The sequence below is a fragment of the Oryctolagus cuniculus genome, chromosome 3 (genome assembly GCF_964237555.1).
Source record: "Oryctolagus cuniculus chromosome 3, mOryCun1.1, whole genome shotgun sequence".
Classification (NCBI taxonomy): domain Eukaryota; kingdom Metazoa; phylum Chordata; class Mammalia; order Lagomorpha; family Leporidae; genus Oryctolagus; species Oryctolagus cuniculus.
The window spans coordinates 10946943-10965465 of record NC_091434.1 but is presented as its reverse complement, the minus strand read 5'-3'; the positions used below and the strand labels follow the sequence as shown (position 1 = coordinate 10965465).

Below are 18523 nucleotides of genomic sequence, written 5' to 3'. Positions count from 1 at the left end.
CCACTCCCTCTCCCCTTCCATTCACATCAAGATTCATTTTCAATTCTCTTTATATACAGAAGATCAGTTTAGCATACATTAAGTAAAGATTTCAACAGTTTGCTCCCACACAGAAACATGAAGTGAAAAATACTGTTTGAGTACTAGTTATAGCATTAAATCTCAATGTACAGCACACTAAGGACAAAGATCCTACATGAGGAGTAAGTGCACAGTGACTCCTGTTGTTGACTTAACAAATTGACACTCTTGTATATGGCATCAGTAATCACCCTAGGCTCTTGTCATGAGCTGCCAAGGCTATGGAAGCCCCCTGAGTTCACTGCCTCGGATCATATTTAGACAAGGCCTTGGTCAAAGTGGAAGTTCTCTCCTCCCTTCAGAGAAAGGTACCTCCTTCTTTGAAGACCTGTTCTTTCCACTGGGATCTCACTTGCAGAGATCTTTCATTTAGGTTTTTTTTTTCCCCAGAGTGTCTTGGCTTTCCATGCCTGAAATACTCTCATGGGCTTTTCAGCCAGATCCGCATGCCTTAAGGGCTGATTCTGAGGCCAGAGTGCTGTTTAGGACATCTGCCATTCTATGGGTCTGCTGTGTATCTCACTTCCCATGTTGGATCATTCTCTCCCTTCTTTATTCTATCAGCTAGTATTTGCAGACACTATTCTTGTTTCTGTGATCCCTTTGGTTCTTAGTCCTATCATTATGATCAATTGTGAACAGAAATTGATCACTGGGACTAGTGAGATGGCATTGGTACATGCCACCTTGATGGGATTGAATTGGAATCCCCGGTATGTTTCTAACTCTACCGTTTGAGGTAAGTCAGCTTGAGCATGTCCCAAATTGCACATCTCTTCCCTCTCTTATTCCCACTCTTATATTTAACAGCGATCACTTTTCAGTTAAGTTTCAGCACTTAAAAAGAATTGTGTATTGATTACAGTATTCAATCAAAAGTATTTAGTAGAACAAACAAAAAAATACTAAGAGGGTAACATTAAAAATTCATCCTTCCATCTATTGGGGAGGAAAGGGAAGGAGATAGAAGACTAATGTTGATTGAGCATCTAGCATATGCTTTGGAGGACTTTCAGGTACCTTTGGGTTAGGTATTCCTGTTGTCACAGAAAGAATACAAAGTTTGATGCCCTTCCCAGGATCATTCAGTGGTGTGATCTCCTTCAAGGAAGATGACTCTCAGCCTTTGGGAGTTCTCCAACAGGGAGTTTCTGCTAATGTTCACAGCACTGGGCCAGTGCTCCTGGAGAATGTGTCATACACAAACTGTAAAGTGGTTTAATTCATTTAGAAGTTATTTTTCAATTTTGCCAAGTAGAAAAAAATTACATTGTCACAACATGCCAAAGAACAGTACTCAGTACAATGAAATGTTTTAAAACCAACTTCTACTTAACTGATTCAGAAGATTAACTAATGTTATTCTGTCCCTTCTGTGTGGCATACCTCTGGTATTCATGGCTCCCTGAATGCTTGTAGCACTTGAGCTATACACAGGTGTGCTTAACTGCTCCACTCACGAGGGTCTTAGTTTATCCAAAGTTGGCTCTGTTTGTCTACAACTTTCTTATGTTGGTTGTGTTTTCACTTTACATTATGTAAGTTAACATGCAGTTTAATCAAATATTACATAAGCTAGTGAATTATGAGTGTGAAAAGAAAGCTGTGAAAACATAGATACAGTATTGAAAATATTGTTAGCAAATGAAGTTGAGGATGAGATTCATGCTGAATTAGAAAGTGCATTGTAAAAATGTAGAAAAACTGTGCACTCACAATGTTCTATAAGTATATTGGAGTTCTTTAAGTTCTCATTTCATTTCTTAATTCTTTAATTTACATTTTCAGCATGAACAAATTTCATGTATTTCATATACACAGATTTAGGAACATAGTGATCCTTCCCACCCTAACATCCCTCCCATAACACTTCTACCCTCCTTCCTCCTTTCTTTCTTATTCAATTTATTTTGTACTCATAAGATTAAACCTACACTAAGTAAAGAATTCAACAAATAGTAAGAAGTAAAAACACGGGAACTCAACAGTAGAGATAATGGCTGTAAAAAACCATCAGATTTCAAAATGTCAATGTCACTCATATACACAACTATTTTTTGTACTCTATTAGTTACCAAGGGTCAGGGAAAACATATTGTGTTTGTATTTTTGGGCCTAGCTTATTTCACTAAGTATAATGATTTCCAGATGCAAACATTTTGTTACAAAAGACAGTGTTTTATTCTTTTTATGGCTAAGAAGTATTCCATACTATGTATATTTTTAAATCTAGTCATCAGTTGATGGGCATCTGAGTTGATTTTCTATCTTAGCTATTGTGAATTGAGTTGCAATAAACTTGGGGGTACACATAACTCTTTCATATTTTGATTTCATTTTGCTTGGGTAAAACCCAGGGGTGGGATTACTGATATATCTATTTTTAGCTTTCTATAGTATCTCCATACTGCCTTCTACAATGACTGTACTAGTTTACACTCCCACCAACAATGGATTAGGGTACCTTTTTCCCCACATTCTCATCAGAATTTGTTATTTTTTTGATTTCTCTTTGAGAGCCATTCTAATAGGAGTGGGATGAAACCATACTGTGGTTTGTTTTTGCCTTTCCCTAATGGCTGTTGATCTGAGCTTTTTTTTTTTTCGTGTGTTTGTTGGCCATTTGAATTTCTTCTTTTGAAAAATGCTTGTTTGAGTCCTTTGCCTATTTTTTAACTGGATTATTTGTTTTTTTTTTGTTGTTGTTGTTGTTGAGTTTCTTGAGCTCTTTACAGGTCCTGGATATTAATCCTTTATCAGTTGCATTGTTTGCAAATATTTTTCTCTCATTCTGTCAGTTGCCTCTTTCTGTTGTTGAGTGTTTCCTTTGTAGTGCAGAAGCTTCTTTGCTTGATGTAATCTCATTTGTCTATCTTTGCTTTTTATTGCCTTTACTTCTGGGGTTGTTTCTGAGAAGTCTTTGCCTATGCCAAAATCTGGTACAGTTTCCCCAGTGTTTGCCTCTAGTAATTTGATGGTATTAGGTCATAGATTTATGAGTTGATTTTTGTATAAGGTGTAAGATGGGGATCTTGTTTTTTATTTCTCATGTGGAGATCCAAAGCACCATTTGTAGAACAGACTCTTTTCTCCAGGGATTTATTTTAGTTCCTTTGTCAAAGAATAGTTGGTTATAGATGAGTGAATTTATTTCTGGAGATTCTATTCTGTTCTCTTGGTCTACATGTCTATTTTTGTGCTAGTATCAGGCTGTTTTGATTATAACAGCCCATAGTATATCTTGAAATATGGTACTGTGATGCCTCTGGCTTTGTTTTTGTTGTTTAAGATTACTTTAGCTATTCAGTAACACTGTGCTTCCTTATGAGCTTTAGCATAATTTTTTCTAGATCTGAGAAGAATGTCATTGGAATTTTTATTAGGATCACATTGAATCTGTAAATTGCTTTCAGCGGATGGATATTTTTATATGTTAATTCTTCCAATTCATGAACATGGAAGATTTTTCCATTTTCATATCTTCTTCTAATTCTTTCTTTAATGTTTGTAATTTTCATCATAAAGACCTTTCATCTCCTTGGTTAAATTTATTCCAAGGTATTTAAATTACTCTGTAGCTATTGTGAATAGGACCAGTCTTATAAGTTCCTTCTCAGCCATGGCACTGTCTATTTATATAAAGGCTGTTGATTTTTCTGTGTTAATTTTATATCCTGCCACTTCACCAAACTCTTTATGTGTTCCAATAGTCTCTTAGTGGAGTCTTTTGGTTCCCCTGTATAAAGAATCATGCCATATGCAAACAGGGATGATTTGATTTGACTTCCTCCTTTCCAATTTGTGTAACCCTGATTTCTTTTTCTTGCTGAATGACTCTGGCTAAAACTTTCAGGACTATACAGAATAGCAATGGTGAAAGTGGAGATCCTTGTCTGATTTTGGATCTTAGTAGAAATGCTTCCAGCATTATGATGCTGACTGTGGGTTTATGATAAATTGCTTTGATTGTGTTGAGGAATGTTCCTTCTATACCCAATTTGCTTAAAGGTTCTATCATGAAAGGATGCTGTGTTTTATCAAATGCTTTATCTGCATTTTCAGTCATATGATTGAGATGATCATGTGGTGTTTATTTTTCAGTTTGTTAATGTGGTGTATCATGTTCATTGATTTGTATGTATTGAACCATCCCTGTATACCAGAGATAAACCCTACTTGGTGCAGGTGCATGCTCTTTCTGATGTGCTGTTTGGTTCAATGGGCTAGTATTTTGTTGAGGATTTTTGCACCTATGTTCATAAGTGATATTAATCTACACCTCCTTTTTTGTTGTATGTTTTTCTGGTTTTGGAATTAAGATGATGATGGCCTGATAGAAGGAATTTGAGAGGATTTCCCCCTTTCAGTTGTTTTGAATAGGTACCTGCTTGTCTTTTTGGTTTAATTGGGCCAATGATGTATCAATTTTGTTTATTCTCTAACATTAATTGTTTCTTTCCTCCTACTAATTTTGAGTTTGGCTTGTTGTTTTTGTAATTCCTTGAGGTATGCTGATAGCTCTTTTATTTGGTGCCTTTCCAATTTCTTCATGTAGGCACCAGTTTCTCTAAACTTCCCTCTTAACACTGCTTTTGCTGTATCCCATAAGTTTTTTTTTTTTTTGCACTATGCATTTAATGTCATATGCTTAGGATACAGCAGTTAACAAAGCTATTGTAAGGTTCTACCTTATAAATCTTCCAAGTCAATTGAGAGTTCAGAATTGGAGTGGGAAGCCCTTGACTTGCTCAACATTCTCTTCAACAGCAAACACTGTGGCCAAAGGACAGAGGGAATTGCCATCTGAGAGTAACAGGACATAGACACCTGCGAGAGGAAGGTCTTTGGCTTCATGGCTGTGAATTCTCAGCACTGTCCAGAGAAAATCCAATCCTCAGGAGAGTGAGTGGCCACCTTCCATTATGTAGAACCAGTCTTGACAGTCCTCATTCTCAGTGTTTATTTCTGGCTCCCAGGGATCAGCTGGACCCTACCAGGGATCATTCTGTAATTCAGATTTGACCTCAGAATCCATGTCCACAGCCTCCTCTAGACAGGATGTGGGCCTAGTCTTCCAGTTACTGACTTCAGACAGCCAAGGGTCATGCTCCTGCTCTTGCTCCAGCTCTTCATGCACACACTTCTTCCTCTTGCTTACCTTTTCAGTGTAGCCCTTGTCACTTGTCGCTGTCTCCACAGTGGCAGGGCTGTTAGGCAACAAATATTCATTCATAGGACATGGCCTAGGTGGTATTAAATGTTCTTCCTCATGTCATTTTTCAGCTACCTTTCTCCAAACTTGACTAGGCCAAGAATTGAATATTCTTGGGGACAGGAGTTGGGATGCTGGGGTGTGGATTAAAACAATCCTGAGTATGTTTTACTCATGTGCACTGGTTACTGGTGCCACAGTGTCAGCCATCTGGCCCCAGGGATCAGATCCGGGAACCTCAGCATTGGCATCTGACTCCCAAGGCTCATTCTCCAGATGCCAGGGTTCATCCTATACCTAGCGGTTTGTCCTCAGAAGCCCACCAAAGTGGAGAAAATGTGGAGTATCATTTTTACTCCAGCTCTTGCCTTCTACTTAGAGAATCACTCTAAGGGCCTGCACACACATGGTGCAGAAAGTGATCAAGTTTTTTAAAATGGCAAAGATGCAAACATGTAGGCATAGGTGAGGAGCGGAGTGGGGGAGGGGAAATAAAGAGAGGACACCTTCAGCACCTTCTAGTTCTCTCCTGCACAGAGAAGGGGGGGCACTCTGTCAGAGGGTCAGAAGAGCGCTGGATACATGGCACCTCCACTTCCAGATCCCTGGTGATGGAAAATCCATCCTGGTAAGTGGGATATATGATTGACAAGTAGGTGGGTCAAATGACATGGTAGCAGGGCTTGGGTCTGTCCTCCAGCTTGGGACCCTCATCTAGCTGTCTCCTTTTCCCAACTAATAGGTAAAGTCATCATCATCATCATCAACCCCCACCCAGGTGAATTCCATCACCCAAGCCTCCAATCACCTCCACTCCCACTCATTGATCTCCAATTCCAAGTCATCTGCCCTCCACCTCTAGTCCTGTCGACTTCCGCACATGTCACAGATGACTGGATGATGCTCAAACATGCTCACACCACATTGCATTTTAAATCAGCTTTGGTTTCCCTAGAGATCCACTCGAAGACCTCTGAAAATGTGTCTTCCAGCGTGGGAGACAGGAAAAAGAGCCCCGTGCCCCGGAGCACCCAGCTTCCTCCTGCCTGAACTCCTGCTCCTCCTCCTCTGCATGTGGATCCTGCTCTACCTCTTCCAGTGCCAAGCTGGCCAGGGGCTCAGTTTTTTTCTCCGTGCAGATGCTTTCACACTGAGCTTCCTGTCTACCCCAGTTCTGTGCCAGTCCACCCAAATGAGTAACTTAAATGTGGGATTCAGTCCCTTAGCAGGAAGAATGGGTCTTCTTTCATGAAAGTCCTGTTCATGAACATCCCTTACTACACAATAGGTATCTTTTTCCTCCTCCTCCCACTCTCCAAAAGTCCTATCCATATAGCCCACCTGCTCATATATTGGGTCAACTGATAGCATTACATAAATCTCCAACGCTGTTTTTAAGTTTTCTAATTTCTTCTTTTTTTTTGTTCTGACTGAGAAATTTCCAAAGATTTGTATTCTAGCTTGAGTATTCTTTCTTCTGCCTCATCAAGTCTGTTGCTAAGATTTTCCACCAATTTTTTCATTTCTTTTTTTTGTTTGTTTGTTTTTTTTTCTTTTTTTTTAAACTTTTATTTAATGCATATAAATTTCCAAAGTACGACTTATGGATTACAATGGCTTCCCCCCCATACCGTCCCTCCCACCCACAACCCTCCCCTTTCCCACTCCCTCTCCCCTTCCATTCACATCAAGATTCATTTTCGATTATCTTAATATACAGAAGATCAGCTTAGTATACATTAAGTATGGATTTCAACAGTTTGCTCCCACACAGAAACATAAAGTGAAAAATAATAGATGATTTTTTTAAATGATGATGAAATCAGAGCAGACCTATTGTCATGTTTAATCCCAGTGAGAGTCAAGTTGGGAATTGATATTTTTTTTTTTTTTTTTTTTTTACAGAGGATCAGTTTAGTATGCATTAAGTAAGGATTTCAACAGTTTGCACCCCCATAGAAACACAAAGTGAAATATATTGTTTGAGTACTCGTTATAGCATTAAATCTCAATGTACAGCACATTAAGGATAGAGATCCTACATGAGGAGTAAGTGCACAGTGACTCTTGTTGTTGACTTTACCAATTGACACTCCTGTCTATGGCATCAGTAATCTCCCTATGCTCCAGTCATGAGTTTCCAAGTCTATGGAAGCCCTCTGAGTTCTCCGACTCTTATCTTGTTTAGAAAAGGCCATGGTCAAAGTGGAGGTTCTCTCCTCCCTTCAGAGAAAGGTACCTCCTTCTTTGATGACCTGTTCTTTCCACTGGGATCTCACTCGCAGAGATCTTTTGCCAGAGTGTCTTGGCTTTCCATGCCTGAAATACTCTCATGAGCTTTTCAGCCAGCTCCGAATGCCTTTAGGGCTGATTCTGAGGCCAGAGTGCTATTTAGGACATCTGCCATTCTATGAGTCTGCTGAGTATCTCACTTCCCATGTTGGATCACTCTCCCCTTTATTTACTCCATCAGTTAGCGTTAGCAGGTACTAGACTTGTCTATGTGCTCCCTTTGACTCCCAGTCCCTTCACCATGACCAACTGTGAACTGAAACTGATCACCTGGAACAGTGAGATGGCATTGGTACATGCCACCTCGATGGGATTGAATTGGAATCCCCTGGTATGCTTCCAACTCCACCACTTGGGGCAAGTCAGCCTGAGCATGTCCCAAATTATACATCTCTTCCCTCTCCCATTCCCACCACCATGTTCAACAGGGATCACATTTCAGTTAATTTTCAACACTTAAGAATAACTGTGCATCAATTACAGATCTAAACCAGTCATATTAAGTAGAACAGATAAAAAAACTACTAAGAGGGATAATGTATTAAGTTGTTCATTAACAGTCAATTTTTTCATTTCTAATATTTCATTTTGCTTTTTCTTTAAAATCTTAATTTCATGGGAAAAATTTTTATTCATGTATAATTTTCTTTAGTTCATGGATTTGCTTCTGATTACTTTTGAGTAATCCCGTGATTAATCTTTTGAATTCCATTTCTGGCATTTCATCAATCTATTCATCTTCACATTCTAAAATTGAAATGTTGTTGTATTTCTTGGAGGGTCATGGTATTTTCCTTATACTTTTTTCTTGAATTTCTGCATTTATTTATAGGCATTTGTGGTGAAAAATATTGGTATTTTTTCTCATGACTTTTATCATTAAACCATGCCTCTGTGGTTTTGTGGAGTGTCTGCATGTTCAGTGAATACCAAGTGGTGTGTGCTGGGTGTGGTCAGGGAACTCTGTTCGTGCTCCAGCATGAGGCGAGGACACAGGGTAACACCTCAGTTAGGCATGGTAGATCTCTTGCTAACAGAAGGGAGGGAATGGTCACCCTGTTGGTGTGATCTCACTCTCACTCCTTCTCCAAGGTGAACAATGGATTTTACTTTCCAGTGTGTGCAATTCTCATCCATGCTGCTGTATGAACTGCACAAATAATCTGTGCAGTCCACACTCCAAGTACAGATCCTGAAGCAATGACCTGTTCCAGGCAAGCAGGGAGCTCTGAGCATGTGGCGCCACCCACAGTGATTGCCCAGAGATCCAGCTGCACCCTGAATCCTCTTGTGCAGCCTTCAAGTCCCCACAGTCTCAGCACACAAGGCTTCCATAGTTGCTGGGTGCAGAGGTTCCACTCTGCCCCACCAGCCTTTCTGGTCCACAGAGAGGCAGATGTTCCCTGAGCCAACAGTCCGTAGGTGCCCCGCCTAGGTGGCTTGAGCCCTGGAGCCTGTGGTATGCTGTGAGGCTGGGGACACTTCACAGTCCTACATGGGTACCCAGCCCCGTCTTGTCTCCTAGTCAGGCTCAAAGTCAGTGGGGACTGCAGATTTTCCCTCCACTAGAATTTGGATCACACACATACCCAAAAAGCCACTTGCCGAATGTTGCCCTCTCCCTGCCACTGCCACCAGTACTGCTGAGAAGATGTGCCCTATCTCAGCCAGTTGCTGTGTTCACAGACAAGGGCTTCTGCAGCTGCCACCCAAGCCTAAAATGGCACCTTCCCTCTTTCAGCTGGGTGCCAAGAGCTGTTGTGGGGAGGATGGGGTGAGAGAAAACGTAACTCCTTTACTTCCACTGGGTTCGTGGGTACCCTCTTGCCTCTAGGGCACCAGACTGGATTCATGACATGCTCTCCCTCTGGCTATATCACCATAGGCCTCTGCGGTTTAGTCTCACCTCCGTCTCTAAGCTGCCTCCCACTCTAGCTCTCTGCTGCTTACTGTGTCATGTATGTTTGTGTTGCACGTCTGTACCCTCACACAGTTCCACGGCATTCCTCTTCCTGCTCTAGAAATACCACTGTGGTTTTCTCTAATTCTCCCCTGAGAGTGCACTTCTTACACTTCTTTTTAAACTATTTATCCATAACCTTGCTCAGTACATCATTCCCTATCTAGCCATTTGGAATTGCAGATTTTCTGACTTCACATTTTTTTTTTTTGTAATGATGACTATCTTTCTGTGTTCCTGTTATAACACATCCTTATCACCATTTATAAGGCTAGACGAGTGGTGACAATTTCTTTCAGTTTCTGTTTGTTGTGGAAGGTCTTTATTTCCCCTTCATTCATAAGAATGAAGTAAAGTATTCTGAGTTGACAGCTTTTTTATTTTAAGACTTGGACTATGTCTCTCCATTCTCTCTTAGCCTATAAGGTTTCTGATGAGAATTCAGCTGTGAGTCTAATTGGAGATCCTCTGAAAGTAATCTGGTGTTTCTCTCATGCACATTTTAGAATCTTTATGTTTTACTGTTGAAAACTTGACTATAATATGTCATGATGAAGATCTTTTCAGGGCCGGTGCTTTGGCATAGCAGGTGAGACCACCACCTGCAGTGCTGGCATCCCGTGTGGGCACCAGTTTGAGACCCGGCTGCTCCACTTCTGATCAGCTCTTTGCTATGGCCTGGGGAAGCAATAGAAGATGGCCCAAGTCCTTGGGTCCCTGCACCAACATGGGAAACTTGAAGAAAGCTCCTGACTCCTGGCTTCGAATCAGTGCAACTCTGGCCATTGCAGCCAATTGGGGAGTGCACCAGTGGATGGAAAATCTCTCTCTCTCTCTCTCTCTCTGCCTTCCTTCTCCCTCTGTATAACTCTGACTTTCAAATAAATAAGTCTTTTTCAAAAAAAATCTTTTTGGGTCATTTCTATTAGGAGTTCTTTGTGACTCATGTACTTGGACATCCCTTTCTTTCTCCAAATTAAGGAAGTTTTTTTGTTATTATTTCATTGAATAGACCTTCTAATCCATTCTATCTTTCCATACCTTCAGGAACTCCTAAGACCCATATGTTGTGTCATTTGATAGTATCCCATGAATCGTTTTTTTTTTTTTTTTTTTTTTTTTTTTTTTTTTTTTGACAGGCAGAGTGGACAATGAGAGAGAGAGACAAAGAGAAAGGTCTTCCTTTTGCCGTTGGTTCACCCTCCAATGGCTGCCGCAGCCAGCGTGCTGCGGCCGGTGTACCGCGATGATCCGATGGCAGGAGCTAGGTGCTTCTCCTTGTCTCGCATGGGGTGCAGGGCCCAAGCACTTGGGCCATCCTCCACTGCACTCCCTGGCGACAGCAGAGAGCTGGCCTGGAAGAGGGGCAACCGGGACAGAATCCAGTGCCCCGACTGGGACTAGAACCTGGTGTGCCGGCGCCACAAGGTGGAGGATTAGCCTAGTGAGCCACAGCACTGGCCAGTATCCCATGAATCTTGAACATTGTCTTTAATTTTTCTAATTTCTCTTTTTTTGGTCTGACTGAGATATTTCCAAAGATTTGATTGCTAGTTTGGATATTCTTTTACCCCATCAAGTCTGTTGTTAAGGTTTTCCACTGTATTTTTTATCTGACATACTGAATTCTTCATTTCTAATCTTTCAGTTTGATTTCTCTTCAAAATCTTAATTTCATTGGAAAATATTTACTCTATGTTATGTATATATTTCTTTAACTCACAAATTTGCTTCTCATTGCTTCAGAGTAATCCTATGATCATACCTTTGAATTCCCTTTCAGGCATTTCATCAATCTCTTCATCTTCACATTCTTTTTTTTTTATTTTATTTTATTTTTTTTATTTTTTGACAGGCAGAGTGGACAGTGAGAGAGAGAGACAGAGAGAAAGGTCTTCCTTTGCCGTTGGTTCACCCTCCAATGGCCGCCGCGGCCGGCGCGCTGCGGCCGGCACACCGCGCTGATCCGATGGCAGGAGCCAGGAGCCAGGTGCTTTTCCTGGTCTCCCATGGGGTGCAGGGCGCAAGCACCTGGGCCATCCTCCACTGCACTCCCTGGCCACAGCAGAGAGCTGGCCTGGAAGAGGGGCAACCGGGACAGAATCCGGCGCCCCAACCGGGACTAGAACCCGGTGTGCCGGCGCCGCTAGGCGGAGGATTAGCCTAGTGAGCCGCGGCGCCGGCCTTCATCTTCACATTCTAATATTAAAGTGCTGTTTTGTTCCATTGGAGGAGTCATGTTGTCTTCCTTATCCTTGTTTCTTGAATATCTGCATTTATTTTTAGGCATTTGTGGAGATACTTGTTGATTTCTCCTCTGATAGATTTTATCTTTGAACTATGCTTCTGTGGCTTAGTGGAGTGCCTGCTGAGGCATGTTCTGGGTGTGACCAAGGTGCTCTGGGGTGAGCTCCACTGTGGGATGAGTGTCCAGGGTGACACCCAAGTTGGGCTCATTAGATCTCTGTTGTCCTCATGGGAGATGGTAAGATCTTGTCTGTTGGTGTAATCACACCCCTTCCTCCTCTTTTCCAAAGTGACCAATGGCCAGAGTTCTCCCACAGTGGGTACAGCCCCACTCCATGATGGCACATGAACTGCACAAGGGATCTGTGTGGTCCTCAGTATGAGCAAGGAACTGTCGCTCCCCCTCTTCGCGGAGGAACAACACAGGACCCTGCCTAGGTTTCCTATCCGAGTCACGGCACCATTATGTCGCTCCCCCTCTTCGCGGAGGAACGACACAGGACCCTGTGCTGTTCTTTTGTCTGCTCGGCCCTCCCCGGGTTTGCTGCTGGTTCTTCCTGGGTTGGCTACCGTCCCTTCCACTTCCGTGGAAGGGCAGTTCCCCCTGCCACTTTCCCCACTTCCGCAGGGGAGCAGCACACTGCCGGCCGGCTCTCTCGGGGGCTGCACAGGTGTTCCTTCAGATAGATGTTCCCTGGTGCATGTTGTCTCTCTCCTCCTTTATAGTCCTCTTCCACCAATCCCAACTCTGCTACCCACACGCCAAGTACGCTGCTCTCCTCCAATCAGGAGCAGGAGCAGCTCCTGCAGGTCATCACTCAAGTTGGCAAGAGGCAGCTGTGTAAAAGCTGTTTACTCCTCTCCCAGCGCCATATTGTGGGAGAGCAGATGCATAGAATAAGTCTTAATTCGAGTAACTTAGTCTAGTCTGAGTTGCTCCCCACAGGAACCTTCTACAATTACCTATAGTAGGCTGTTAGAGAGTTCTGAGCTTCTAATGCCAGACACAGTGATTGCCCAGAGACCCAGCTATACTTTGTGCCCTATCATGCAGTCACAGAATTCCCATAGTCACAGTGCACGAAGCTCCAGCAGTCATGGCGTCCAGAGAATCTTCTCAGCACTGGGAGCCTTTCCTGTCCATGGAGAGTGCAGAGATATTCCTAGAACCAGTTGGCTCTGGGCCCTCCACCTTGGCAGTTTGAGCTCTGTGATATGTTGACGGGGGGGGGGGCACCTCACAATCCTGTCTGTGCCCAGCCCCAGGTCAACCTTCCCAGCCAGACTCAAAGTCAGCAGGGAATGCAGATTTTTCCCTTTGGTAAAATCCCCTGGTCACATGTGTGCACAAGAGCCACCACAGCTTGTGTGTGGTGTGTCAAATGTGGTGTGTCAAAATGTCACCATCTACCCACTAGTTGCAGGGCACCTTTGTGGGAGAATGAGAAGAAAGAAATGTGCTTTTCTTTCACTGGTTGGGGTGAGTACCCTGCCCCCTCTTCAGTAGGGTTCAAGGCCAGACTTAAAGACAGTGTAGTCTTCAAGGCTCTGCCTCAGGCAATATGAACAGTGGCATGGGCACCTGCTGTCTGCTCTCACCTTGCTAAAGCTGGCATTGCCTTCATGTGTTTTGTCCCTGCTCATCGTTGCACATCCACACCTTCCATGATGCTCCACAGGGTCCCTCTTCCTTCTGTAGAATTTCCACTGCAAACTTCCCTCCAACTCTCCCATGGGGATGCACTTCCTCTGCTTTTCTTCTGCTATTTCTCCTGATCATAAGCAGCCTATCTTTTCTCTATTTAGCCATCTTGGAATCTCCTCTCATCCATTTTAAAGAAAATAAAACCAAGAAGGGCAAGGTCAGATATAATTTATGTAAGACACACGACAAACTCCAATTACTTAACTCATAGTCAAAGAAAGGGCCTTGGCCTCTTGTCAAAAGATTGGAAAATGAATGTGTGTTTGTATATAATTGAGTAAAAAAATTTAGAAGTATGAATCTTTTTTCATGATTGCCCACTTTAAATGACTTTTTCCATTAATGAAACTTGTTCAATAAAAATGGTTCATTTACTATAGAATTATGATGACTAGAACAAAACTACAAATGGTTTACACATTAAAAAGAGGAAGAGATCACTGCAGTTTCTACTGGTTAGTGTCTTATTTATTTTTTATTTTTAAAGATGCATTTATTTATTTGAAGGGCAGAGTTGCAGAAAGAGAGAGTAAGGGAGGTATTATTCCATCCCCTCTTTCACTCCCTAAATGGATGTAATGGCAGAAGCTGGGACAATCTGAAGCCAGGGATCTGGAGCTTCTTCCATGTCTCCCATGTGGGTGCAGGGGCCCAAGGACTTGGGTTGCTCTGTTCCCCAGGTGCATTAGCAGGGAGCTGTATATGGAAGTGGAATAGCCGAGACTGAAACTGGGATGCAAGCACCACAAGCTACAGCTTTACCTACTGTTCTACAGCTTCTCCTCTGGTTACAGTCTTTTTTTTTTTAACTTTTATTTAATGAATATAAATTTCCAAAGTACGATTTATGGATTACAATGGCTTCCCCCACATACTGTCCCTCCCACCCACTACCCTCCCCTTTCCCACTCCCTCTCCCCTTCCATTCACATCAAGATTCATTTTCAATTATCTTAATATACAGAAGATCAGCTTAGTATACATTAAGTAAGGATTTCAACAGTTTGCTCACACACAGAAACATAAAGTGCAAAATAATAGATGATTTTTTTTAAATGATGATGAAATCGGATCAGACCTATTGTCATGTTTAATCCCAGTGAGAGTCAAGTTGGGAGTTGACAATTTCTTTTTTTTTTTTTTTTTTTTTACAGAGGATCAGTTCAGTATACATTAGGTAAAGATTTCAACAGTTTGCACCCCCATAGAAACACAAAGTGAAATATATTGTTTGAGTACTCGTTATAGCATTAAATCTCAATGTACAGCACATTAAGCACAGAGATCCTACATGAGGAGTAAGTGCACAGTGACTCTTGTTGTTGACTTTACCAATTGACACTCCTGCCTATGGCATCAGTAGTCTCCCTATGCTCCGGTCATGAGTTTCCAAGGCTATGGAAGCCCTCTGAGTTCTCCGATTCTTGTCTTGTTTAGACAAGGTCATAGTCAAAGTGGAGGTTCTCTCCTCCCTTCAGAGAAAGGTACCTCCTTCTTTGATGACCTGTTCTTTCCACTGGGATCTCACTCGCAGAGATCTTTTGCCAGAGTGTCTTGGCTTTCCATGCCTGAAATACTCTCATGAGCTTTTCAGCCAGCTCCGAATGCCTTTAGGGCTGATTCTGAGGCCAGAGTGCTATTTAGGACATCTGCCATTCTATGAGTCTGCTGAGTATCTCACTTCCCATGTTGGATCACTCTCCCCTTTATTTACTCCATCGGTTAGCGTTAGCAGGTACTAGACTTGTTTATGTGCTCCCTTTGACTCTTAGTCCTTTCATTATGATCAATTGTGAACTGAAATTGATCACTTGGAATAGTGAGATGCCATTGGTACATGCCACCTTGATGGGATTGAATTGGAATCCCCTGGTATGTTTTTAACTCTACCATTTGGGGCAAGTCAGCTTGAGCATGTCCCAAATTATACATCTCTTCCCTCTCTTATTCCCACTCTTATGTTTAACAGGGATCACATTTCAGTTAAAGGCTGTGTGGGTTAAAGCCTAAGCCTGAAGGAGGGGAGGAGCGGAGAGGACACTCAAGTGCAGGAACTTTTAAGGGGTGGGGACTCAACTTTTAAGGGGTGGGGACTCAACTAGGTGAGCTCAGCAACCAGTTACTCTAGTGGCCACCATGGAGAAGCAGAAATGGGCGAGGTCAGAGCCTTGTGTGGAACTTAAACTCTTTCTCATGGGACTGAGCTGATATCAAAGGTTTGTGAACGGAAGAGTGGAACAATGAAAGTTCTGTTTAGAAGGATTGTTCTGACAGAGAGAAGGGTCAGAGGGTTTGCAGGTGGGAAGAAACGGGTGCCCAGGAGGTCAGGAGGCAGATACAGTAACATGCTCATGGCATAACACACTCATGGGATAATGAAAGCTCTGGCATGGTGGCACAGGGAATAGAGGAATTTTTTAAAAACTGATGCACTCAGAGTAGAAGTTTTATACTGCAATTTAAAAATGATATTTATGTTTCTAGTGTCATATCTTTCAAAAATGTATATACATTTTTGAAATACTGTAGTACATTTTCAAAATAGTTCCCAAAATGCACTCATTGTAATGGCATAATGAAACTTAATTTGTACATTAGAATGATTAATTATTCCAATTAAGTTGCACAAAATTTGTCTTTGATCTATGTATTGTTACATTACTGAGAATGACAATTTTTATGATACTTTATTATACCAACTTGTGGAAAGACTTTACTGAAATTATAAATGACATTTTACTTCTAGTATAAATCCTACTTTCATTGCATTACAGTGCTACTTATGGATAATATCTGAAATATAATACTATATCCTTAATAGCCTACTTAATAGACATGGTATTTTTGGGTATCTATCTGAGAACAAAGTTTTTTCTGGAGGTGGAGAGGTAAGGAGTACTATTTGGCCGTTTGATGGATTCCATTTGGAACTTCTGGTGAAAAATCCTCATGTTCTGTTAGTTCCTCCAGTCTGAGGATTCACGTATGCACAAAAGCAGTATTTTCATTACTCTGTGTTCAGAGCACTCAGTTTCAGTGATGTGAGTTCAAGACAGCCATGAAAGAATGACAGGAATGTTCCTGTGCACAGCAGGGAGAGAAAAGGGAGGCACAAAGGGAGAGAAAGAGAGAGTGAAAGGGAGGGAAGGGGGTGGGAGAGAAAAGAGGAGAGCGAGAGAAAAGGGGGGAGAAAAAGAGAGAGAAAGAGAGGGGGAGAGGGAAAAAGAGAAAGAGAGGGACTTTAATCAGTTTAAAGGTTATCTCTTTTATACATTAGGTTAAAGTTAAGATTTGATTCAATTTGGGACATGCTCAAGCTGACTTGCCCCAAATGGTAGAGTTAGAAACCTGCCAGGGGATTCCAATTCAATCCCATCAAGATGGCATGTACCACTGCCATCTCACTAGTCCAAGTGATCAGTTTCAGTTCACAGTTGATCGTAATGATAGGATTAAAAGTCAAAGTCAAAGGGATCACATAAACAAGACTAGTGTCTGCTAATACTAACTGATAGAATTAAAAAGGAGAGAACCAGCCAACATGGGAAGCGGGATACACAGCAGACTCATAGAATGGCAGATGTCCTAAACAGCACTCTGGCCTCAGAATCAGCCCTAAAGGCATTCGGATCTGGCTGAAGAGCCCATGAGAGTATTTTAGGCATGGAAAGCCAAGACACTCTGGAAAAAAAAATGAGTACCTAAATGAAAGATCTCTGCAAGTGAGATCCCAGTGGAAAGAATGGGGCCATCAAAGAAGGAGGTACCTTTCTCTGAAGGGAGGAGAGAACTTCCACTTCTGAATAAGATCGAAGTCAGCGAACTCAAAAGGCTTCCATAGCCTTGGCAATTCATGACAAAAGCCTAGGGAAATTACTGACACCATAAACAAGAGTGTCAAATTGTTAAGTCAACAACAGGAGTCACTGTGTACTTACTCCTCATGTAGGATCTCTGTCCTTAACGTGTTGTCCAATGTGAAGTAATGCTATAACTAGTACTGAAACAGTATTTTACACTTTGTGTTTCTGTGTGGGTGCAAACTGTTGAAATCTTTACTTAATATATACTAAATTGATCTTCTGTATATAAAGATAATTGAAAATGAATCTTGATGTGAATGGAATGGGAGAGGGAGCCGGAGATGGGAGGGGTGCGAGTGGGAGGGAAGTTGTGGGGGAAGCCAATATAATCCATAAACTGTACTTTGGAAATTTATATTTACTAAATAAAACTTAAAAAAATTATAAAAATATTGACATTAGTAATATCTTTTATCATATGGTATATTATGCTTGTAGAGAAGCTTGTGTTGGAACAGAAATTGGCCAAGAAACAATTGCAGTTTGAAACTGATTATATTTGAGAGGCAGGAAAGATGGAAAAATAGAGTGAGAGATAAAGAACTCACAAGCCTTTAAGCTTATCTTGAGCAGAAGCTGGTAAAGAGCAGTAGCTGATGGAGAATGCCCTAGACTGGTTACCAAAGGAGAAAAAACAGTTCAGAGACAGTGGGTAACAAACCTACCTTTGAGTTGGGTAGGTGTTAGCTAAGACAAGCTGTCCCTGGAGTATTGAAAGAAAGGATACTGCTTTTCTTCAGTAATAGAGTCTAGAGAAACACATTGTGAGTTGCCTGGGGACTGGGGAGAGAAATCAGATATCAGGGTTAGTGTGGATGCATGTAAATTCTGTAAGTCTGTTGGGCACTTATAAATTGCTTTAGGATATATAGTTTGGGTCTTAAGACCCCTTATACTTTTGAACAATGGACCTGCACTATACATGAAAACTCAATTGGATGAACATTTGGATGACTTGCAATAAAGGACAAGTATGGATTGGAGTGAAAGAAAAGATTATAGTTCCAAGATCAAAGACTAGGCAGGATCATCTACTTTTACCCCTTTCATGTTGACAATAGTTCTGCCTCACAGAACTTGTTGTTGTGATCCACTTAATTAAATGAATGGTTGTTTATCATTTTAAAAGTGAAGTGAATTTCTAGGTAGAGATCCCTGTACTA

At 41.7% G+C, this 18523-nt stretch overlaps 1 protein-coding gene across 1 annotated transcript in view; it reads left to right on the top strand.

Moving 5' to 3' along the window:
- Window positions 1-18523, top strand: part of DAW1 (dynein assembly factor with WD repeats 1) — a 91523-nt gene that overhangs the window by 39642 nt on the left and 33358 nt on the right. The window lies entirely within an intron of this gene.